At 40.9% G+C, this 9,640-nt stretch overlaps 1 long non-coding RNA gene across 1 annotated transcript; it reads left to right on the top strand.

Annotated features, from left to right (window-relative positions):
* Nucleotides 1–371: 371 nt before the first annotated feature.
* Nucleotides 372–3,397, top strand: LOC142408680 (uncharacterized). The gene is made up of 3 exons (XR_012775372.1): nt 372–484; nt 1,524–2,121; nt 3,216–3,397. It is a non-coding gene; the product is annotated as an uncharacterized LOC142408680 (long non-coding RNA).
* Nucleotides 3,398–9,640: the final 6,243 nt, after the last annotated feature.

Genomic DNA, 9,640 nt, shown 5'->3' on the forward strand with positions numbered 1-9,640 from the left:
GGGGTGAAACCCAGGGCACGCTTGGTGGAGGTGAATGGAGATCCTGATTCCCTACAGGTGGATAGGGTTCAAGAAAAAAGGAATTTTACTAGGCTGAGCAGAGGATTCCTAAAAGGAAATTATTTTCCTCCTTTTCATCGACAAAAAGATTGTTCCAGTGACAGAGTTACCATGGAAACCGATTTTGAGAATAACAAGAAAGCATTTATGGTACAGAGCTTATTTTAAAGGACAGCAAACAGCAGCATCCCCTTCCCCTAACTGGACCGATAACCTGATCAGATGGCCCAAAGAACTAAAATAATACATTTGAAGGCGGCGTGGAACAGCAATGCTAAATGGAGCTGTCACAGCTTCATATTGCTGTGCCGTTATGACCTTCAAAAATTGTGGACAGAGGATTTGAAAGAAAGTTTCTGCCAGGACACAGCTTTAGCCAGGCTGACGGGCACCGCATCTCTCAGCGAGCAAAAGCCAGAGACTGGTGAGCACCTCTCCTTCAGTTAATTCAATTGGCCTGTCATTTTCTTTTGTGTCATTCAGTTTTACTATGAAGTAGGACTTTTCTTCCCCCCCAGTAGACTGAAAATTCACAGTTGTCAAACACAAGGGTGCATGCAGCTGACCGAAGCGAGGAGGGCAGCACCCCTGCTCGCCATGGTGCTTCTACACTCAGATTTTTCCATTTCGTTCTTCCTGTGGCTGCCGCATGGACAAGGAAAACTGAGAAGTGCCTGCTACCCCAAGGGCTACCATGATGCTGACTGCACACCTTGGTGGCAAATATTTTTCTCACCAGCAGTGGGGAAGCCGCTGAAAAAAGTGGCTAATGTTACCTGTAAAATCTAGCATACATTGAAACAAGCACATAGCCCCAAACTGCCCATCTGTGATTTACTCCAGCCGAAGCAGAAACAGGTCACCCCTTTACATTGAGCATGGAGGGGTTTTCCCATTAAGCCAGCCCGTTGATCTTTGAAAAAAGAGGAAGAGCTGTGACCTTTTGGAAGGGCCCATTGCCTCCTGAGTCTGCTCTTTACAGTGAAGGGGTTAATTTCTGCCAGGGTAGCTCAAGTCCTACAGAAGGAGGAGGAGATACTACCTTGCACAGCCGGAATACTGAGGGAGCATCCCTCTGCAGCAGGGGATAAAAAGCCACCATACTAATAGTTATTGCAAGCGTGAAGTCACTGGCACCTAAAATTTTCTTTCCCATTAAATGTAAATGCAAGCTAATAAAAGCTACTTGTATATATTGCTCCCAGGTTTCCCATCTTGGGAGTAGCTATGTGAGACTGCAAGTGATAATGCTCATCCTCTCTGAAGACAAAAAGTATGGTTTACATTGATCTGGGATTCAGGCATGAGACAGAGATAAGAAAAGACATTTCTAGGGTCTCTCTCACATACATAATGTTAAAATGTTGACTTCAGAGTAGAAGTAAGGAGGTTTTTTTTCTTCCCCTCATCTTCAGTCTTAGCTCTGGTTTGTATTTACTTTCTGTTTTTATTGCCGCTCCTAGAACTTCAGAAGGCTGAGGGACGGGAGGCCGGACACGTGCATTATCTTTATTCCAGACTTCAAAGAGAAAGAATACGTGGACAGGAGCTTTAAACTAAAGGGAATAATGCTCTACAAGCACTGCCACAAAATTTTTCACGCAAGGCTATCAAGAGGTTTTCAGCTTTCCAGACAGATATGAGGCCGTTCTCTGCACACAAGTAACCGAGGAGCAGTATCTCCCCTCACAGCCACCCGCAGTGCTGGAAGGAGAACCTCGCAGCCCAGACTCCCGGGGCCAGCCTCTAACGGCTAACACCCAAGATAAGATGACACCTGTCAGGTGGAGCAAAGACAAGAGGCAACCCCCAGGCTTTTGCAGGATGTGAGTGCAGAAATGGATGAGAAAATAAATTAACTCAATCAGAGCTGGATGCTTTTTGAAGTACTCTGAAATCAAGCAAGTCTGTAAAGGTACTGCGGCAGAAATATTTCTTTTTCAAGTAGACTGATGCTGCTCAGAAGGTGCTTCCTCTACTGGCTTCTTGGCAAAACTTCTTTCATTTTAGTAAAAGCTGAAACCATGTGTCCCACCGTCACTGCCGTCATTCATACAAGAGGTGATGGAACCGTTCCGTTAGCATTGGCTTGGTGAATGAAACTAAAGCCTCTGAAATATATTATCTTGAAAAAAATTACATTGTCAAGTAGATAGCCTGACATCAAATGGTTTCTTTCAGTAACTCCATCGTATACTTGCAAGCTTGGGCCTCTGAATTTTTTAATTTAATTGTAAATGGTTGCTTACACCATTGCATACTAGTTTATGATGCAAAAGCACTTGCACTAGAGTACAATTATTCACCACTCACTTGCCAAGATAAGCATTTGTTAGGGTTACTACGTCCAAAGAAAGTTGTCTAAACTAGCTGAGAGGGGAACTGCTATCAAATGTAGATCTAAGCATAGATCTTGGTAGTACTTTTTAAGCAGCAAACCCTCCTTCCTCTGGCCTGAATTCAGGACAGAGACATACGAACCAATAACAGTAACCATAGAAAGGCAAAAAACTTTACAAAAACCTGTTGCTATTGTTTTATATCTGCTCCCTACCAAAACCTGGATGATGCAGCTGGGGGGTTGGTATAGGAAATAGCTGCATAGCAAGTCAGGAATCAATGCTTTTCATTTATGATTTTCTAATTCGGAAAGTTGGTCCAAAACAGAGGTCAGACAATGCCCACTCCGTTGGCTCAAGACTGATGAGGCAAAAGCCTGAAAAGAACCAAAAATTTGAAATTAAATTCCCCTTTTTCATTTCCCGAGTTCCTATCAAGTTAACAGCCAAATCTGCATATCAGTAAAGGCCACTTAACAGAAAAATCTCTCCATTTCAGTAACTAGCATAAGCATTGAAGAAAGGATAAGAAGAATGAAAATATGCAACCCCAAAATGCAGATTTTATATCATGCCTACTCAAAAGAGTGAAGACATATGTCCTACTCAGACATGCATGGTTTTCCTAGGTTTGTACAATCTTTTAACGATTTAGACGGTTAATGATAAGGAAAAGGCTCCTAGACTTTTTTTTTTCTGGTAAAGAAAAAGACAGCTTCAAATATGTGATAACCAATTTTGAACAAAACATTTTAAATTGAAGTTTTTATTTTGAATTATTTTAACTATTTTCATTTTTACCACCTCCAATCTAAGGACAGAAGAGTAAACCAGTACTTCTACAACACCTTTACTGAAAGGACCAGAAAAAGTTGATGGACTCCAAAGATGGTTTTGAAGCTGGTTTGTTCAAAATAGCTGTTCAAAAAAAATTACTCACTCACTGAACCTTCGATGGCAGTTACACCAAAACCAGAACGTATCATCCAGGCTTTCTTTTTTTTGTTTGTTTGTTTGTTTGTTTTGGTTTTTTGTTTGTTTGGTTTTTTTCTTTTCTTTAATAGCTGAGGATGCTAATGATAAATACCTAATTGAAATCAGTGCATAGTGGAAAAGAAAAAATAAAGCTTCTTGCCTTTCACCAGATGATACTGAGACTGGTGTTTTGGAGCTCTTGGTATAACTCTCTTCAGTGTTATTTCTTACATATCCTTCTCCAACAGATAAGATATTAATGACCATGGAATAACAAACAGGTCTGCTACAGAGCCTTGACTTTTGGTTTTTTAATCACTGATCTCAGGAATTAACTGGCTTTTAAAAACATAATGAAAAGTATATTCCCTAGAATATATTTTAGGAGAAAAGAAAGCCCACAGAGGAATATATTTTATTATGATAATTAATTGATGTCCATGCAAAAAATTAATCAAAAAGCATTTCTGCCACTGGGAGTATGTCTTTGACCAAGCACAGCATAACAGGGGAAAAAAAAAAAAAATCTGACTCAATAGTCAATTTTTCTGAGAAACGGAAAACAAGATATGAAAATCTGACTATTATCTTCCTTCAAAAATACTCCAAGAATGCTAGGATCAGCCAGATGCATTGCTTTGCATGGCTAGTAATGGTAATGCAAGAAGATATGATGTGATTGGCTTTTTTCCCTGTACTTCCCCCTGCCTTTAAAAAAAAAAAAAAAACAACAACCCACCAAACAAACCAGAAAGGCGAAGGGAAAGAAAAGAAGTAATTTTGCCCACCATAGATTGCAGAAATGCAAAATAAACCCCAGCTTTTGGACCTCAACATAAAAATCTGGTCTCAGAATGCCACCAACGCATAGCCTAAAATCAAGGGACATGAACAAAGGCAGCCAGGGAAAGAGGTGGATCCCTTTAAGACATGGCTTCGGTACGCAGGCGGTAATTCAGGCCCTTTTCACTTCAAACACAACTTCTTCCTCCACTGGCTTTCTCTAGGAGCCATAATTTTTAAGAGCTTTTCCTTTTGAGCTTCAGCAGGAGCACAGTTCAAGTTCATCACCTCACCTGAAACAAGATACCCCTCGGACTGGCTATAGGATTTACTTTACAGCGGGTTGCCAGTAGACCAGTAAGACTTTTTGAAACAAAAGGATGGACTATTTTTTTAAATGAAGTCTTTCATGTGGAAAGGCTCTTCATTTCTCAGAATAGCTTGAGTTTTCATCAAAAAAATGGAAACAGAAAATTGCCCAGCAGGTTTTGCTTGAAAGCTGTTCTTTATAAATATTTCACCAAGCTTTTTTTCTTCCAAAAGAAAAATTTTTCTGACTAGGTTAGGTGAAGTAATGACCAGATGACCAAATTATCCATAATATAAAAACTGTTCATTCATTCGTGGGGCATTATAAAGCTTCTGAAGTGACCCTGAAATGTTCAGTGGTGCTTGTGGTGGCGTGCACAGATGTTTTTGCCCTCTAGTCTTCTTGACCCGCAACCTTCTGCGCATGGAGTTTAAAGAGGCAGGTCTAATGTAGAGATGCTTGCCTTCCTGTGTGCCTGTGCACTGGAAGATGTGCGCTGACAGGCCTGTCAGCAAGAGGAGGAGTAAGACAGACAACCATCTGTACCGACTGCAGTGTTGCTCGTTCAGCCTACGTAGTTTCTGTAAGCAGATCTGAAAGGGAAATGACAGTGGAGGGATAGAAGAGAAAAAGCAAAAGGAACAAGGAGAAAAGGAAGCTGAAGAGAAAGGCTGTCGCTGCTGTGAAGGCAGATCCCTTAAGCACAGGAATATTTACACAAGCATTGTATCTGGACAGCAGCTAACTGCACACAGAAGAATCTAGCCACCTGGGTGACACCAAGCATTAGCCAAGGACTTCAGCTGTTGAAGCCACCAGACGTGCACTTCTGGGCTGTGCTAATTCTCTAGAGCAGGCAAGATATCTAATTGCTGTCTCAGTAAAGCCTTGTGTAAATTTACAGTGCCACAAACCCCCAGACTAATAATCACAGCTCCATGAGCAGCAGAAGTAACAAAGTCAGGCTGCCAAGAGACCAGTTTCCTAGATCCCTGTTTCTTCCCGCTGAAACAATGCACACACCATCCCATCTCATCCCCAGCAATGCTGCCAGCCCCTCACATGAACTCTGCCACCAGCAGGCACCAAATGCTTCCAGGTCTTTTACAGCCATCTTTGACATTTTTCCTTCCTCCTCCCAGCCCCAGCATGCTCTACCCCTTCTCAGGTCCCTAAACTGGCAGGTGGGAAAGGGAAGCCTGTATCCATCAGGCAGCCAGCCAAGCAGAACAGACAAATCGCGAGCTCACGCCGCAGCCTCTCAGACTAAATTTGTCTGAAATGCACTGTGAAATTTAAGAACACTGGGAGGGGAAAAAAGGAGAGAAATGACAGAAAACGTAATCCTACAAACCTCACCTCTACAAGAAACGAGGTGAAGATAAGTATCAGCCAGATCATCTGACTAGTGGAAATACGCCTGGGCGACAGGAGGACTCTGTAAGGAGCTCTTGCATCAAACTTCTTAGTCACCATCACAGGCTGGGTTTCTTCTCCCATTGTTGTCCCAGTTAAGTTTCAGTTCCAGCTTTGCCACTTGGTCACAGCATCACTGTTGCCATTTGCTTCAGAGCCTGGATTTTCCCTTTTAAAACATGTCAGTTACTACACCCCCAAAAAGTAATGACATTTCAGAGGCTGCTTTAATGAAAGGTTTAGCAGCTGAATTACGACAAAACCTAAACCCTTGTGACCATTAACATCGTAATGCTCTGCAAGTACCACAAAAGGAGCCCTGGAGTCCATGCTTGGCTAGTTAAAAGAAAAGCTGATGAAGAATAGGTTGTTTCAGGGCAGATACAGTCAGCAAACTTTCTTTAAACCGGTAAGGTTTCTAAGTAGATCAGGTACAAACAAATATTTTCTCCTGTGTCTAGGTTTGCTTTCACAGTGGCTAATCAACATCAGTCCCAGAGAGCAGGTTTACCCAACACCTCAGCCTGGTACTGTAGTGATAAACTCCTCATGAGATTATTTTGAAAAGCTGGACCTGATAGTGCTCCTGTAAGAGCTACAGACTCTGCTAAAAACCAACTGCCTTTGATTTTCACACTTTGCACTAGTAGCTGCTTTAATTATAAACCTGAATTGTAATAAGGGCCTGACCTCCTGACTTAGCTATAACAGTTGAAAATATTTACCTTACATGGGCAAAAAACTTACAGGGCAGAAGGAAAAAAAAAAAAAAAAAAAAAAAAGGAAGACATACATAATATAGCTGTGACATAACCACAAGAGTGACAGCAGAAGTGAGCATTTAAACACCATTGTTTTCATGTTAGATTCTTTCAAGATATCCCAGATTCTATCTCAGGAAAACTCTGAAGAAGCAAACTGGGACACAAGATCAGATTGATTGTTTTCATTTTTGTTATAGGCGAATAGCCAAACACATCTCAGGAGAAGGAGAATCATTTTAACTGTTAGTGACTTTTAACTCAGCAGAAAACAAAAGTCTCAGCTTCTCTTAAAAATTAAAGTGAACACACATCTCAAACCACATAATCATACATGGTTTCCTATTGTGGGATTTAGCAGTCTGCTGCATATCTTTTTAAGAAAAAAAGCTTCTAAAAGTGAGCAGATGCAGCAGTGGGAAAGTCTCTTGGAATATTCAAGACATACAAATTGTCTCTTTGTCTCAGAAAGGATCTGGATTTGCTTTTCCTGTTGAAAGTCACCTACACTAAAAAAAAAAGCAGAATCATGAGAAAGGTTGTGTAAAATACATCAACCGTACTAGAGGAATAAGCATCAGTTTCTGATAATAATGCGCCTCTTCTTCCCTGCCTCTCTTTAGCTGAGAAATTTCTGTTCTGGCTGTTCCAAAATTGTGTCCTTAGAGGAGGAGAAGCATTCTCCTGCCAGGCTTGCTAACCAACACCAGAAGTAGAAGACAGGAGTAGAAAATAGAGTATGATTGCATATCAGTGTTCTACTCTGTACCTGTAAAACAAAACCAAAACTCAACAGAAGATTATATTGCTAGAGATTCCTTGTGCTTGAAACTAAAGTTTTGTTTCCAAAGCATGGGGACTGCGTTTGACATTTTAAAGGTATTGCTCGTGCTGGCTGACTGTAGCATCTCTAAGAAAGTCTACCTCAAGTACAGTTATTTAGTTGCTATTTATTGTATTTAATGGTTTTGTTGCAGTCCACAATGCTTTCACCTTACAGACAGGAAGCCACAATATTGCAGCTAAGCTTACATAGCTGGTCATCTTCATTTCCTTCTTGAATTTGGAAAGTAGACAAAGCAGTAGAAATCAGTAAGAAACCCTCATCCCCACAGGTACCAGAGGAAGTCTTGGTGCACTAACTGCTACAGGCCAGAAATTACCCAAGACTCCTTGACGAGCAGAGGTTCAGCCACATGAAAATGATTCTAAGAGATAAGAACCATCAAGTTCACATGCTCAACGTTCCTTCATACTAACAAGCCTTTTGAGTCATCATCATCTCTTGTGTGGCAGATAAGTGTTCTCAAGTGCAGATGTGCCAAGGAGCTTCTGACATCTGTCAGGTGGTATAGAATAAATTCACAGAAAAAAAAACAGACATGGGGGGGGAAATCACTTAAGAGAGATATTCTACAAAGAACAGAAAAAGTTCTTTCTTCAGTGTTTCACAGCACAAAATCCAAGAGTAAGAACAACCACCTAAGCTACATGTGCATCAATACTTTGGTTTGGCACCATCATTTAGCTTTGGTGGATGGTACTCCATTCACGGGGCAAAAGCCAGGCCTGGTAAGAAACACTGCATTCAGCTCAATACTACCTACTTGCATTAAATTAAGCTTTTACCAGGTAGCAGCTGGTAATTTGTTACTCAGTTCATAACACATTAGATGTTGAATATTGGATATATTAGTAATAAAATCTTTCCAAACACATAAAACAAAATGTCTCCATTGCAATTGTAAGCACAGTAACATTTTACTGTGTGCCAGGCATCACATAAATTTTCCTTAGGCAACAGATAGCTTGCTATGCCATCTCTATGAGAGGAAAAACTTCCATTTGGTATCTTCCCAGTAACTTTGCTGTCTTCATAGACATGGGATGACAATAGCCAGGGATGACAGTAGCCAGGGGCACACATAAAATCCTTGGATTTTAACACACACTGAACTGCTAGGCAAGATTTTAATTGGAAAGGTCACAGGAGACAGACTTCTGAGCGTACCTCCAGGTAAATGTCACCTTTTCAGCAATACTCTCATCAGAGGTTACATAAGAGGCAGACAGACACTTTCCAGCGATACACCCATCTACCTTGCAGCAGGCCCGCCTGCCTTGTAAAGGTAAAACTTATATCCTCCACAGCTGTACAGCAGAAATGTGGTCTTGCAATCCATAGCTGTGGGAGGTAGGAGACCAGTCCGTACTCTCCACCCCTCTTTTTGTAGCCATGCACTGATCAGAGCTAGAAGCCAGAAGCTGATAAAGAGTGAGGTGCTTGTGAAATTTCACCAAATAAAAATGAGACATTCTGAAATTTGTTCTTATTTTGGTTGGCTGCTTTTTTAGTCTGAAAAAACCCCAAAGATGCTCAGCATCTTCAATTCAGTTTGAACAGCAAATTGAATTCAGTGTCTCACATCCCAGATTAGTATCCGAAATCTCAGTGCACTGTGGTGCACATGGATGGATGGGTGCTCTTTGCTCCCTCTCCTTTGCAGTAACAATTTTGATCAGGGAAGCTTTCCAGCAGATGTACTGGATTTGACACTGAGAAAAGATTTAGTTCTGATGAACTAGTATTTTCCAACAACAAACAAAATTTTGTCACTAAACTTACAAGCATTTCTAGCAACACAATAAAGAACAACTTGAAATCAGATCTCAGCCTTTCTACTCACATCCTTACTGTCTCCGTGTTTTCCATTAATGGATCGTGCATCTTTTGTATTTCATTGTTGAGATGAGGGAAAAATTCATTCTATTCCACATTGTCCCTTGTTATTTCCACTCCAAAGTCTTCAAGTTTGAATGTAAATCACTAGAGCTTCTAGCTCTTAGTACTACTCCCAGTTAAGCAAAAGAAGAATAAAAACCAGTCTCAGGACTTTGTGATAATTATTCCCTATAACCCCTGCCCATTCTTAGTCTGTCTCACAGAAGTAACCAAGTGATTTACTGTCCCTCTGGATGTACAAGGAAAAAAAAGG

This window comes from Mycteria americana, chromosome 4, assembly GCF_035582795.1.
Source record: "Mycteria americana isolate JAX WOST 10 ecotype Jacksonville Zoo and Gardens chromosome 4, USCA_MyAme_1.0, whole genome shotgun sequence".
Classification (NCBI taxonomy): Eukaryota; Metazoa; Chordata; class Aves; order Ciconiiformes; family Ciconiidae; genus Mycteria; species Mycteria americana.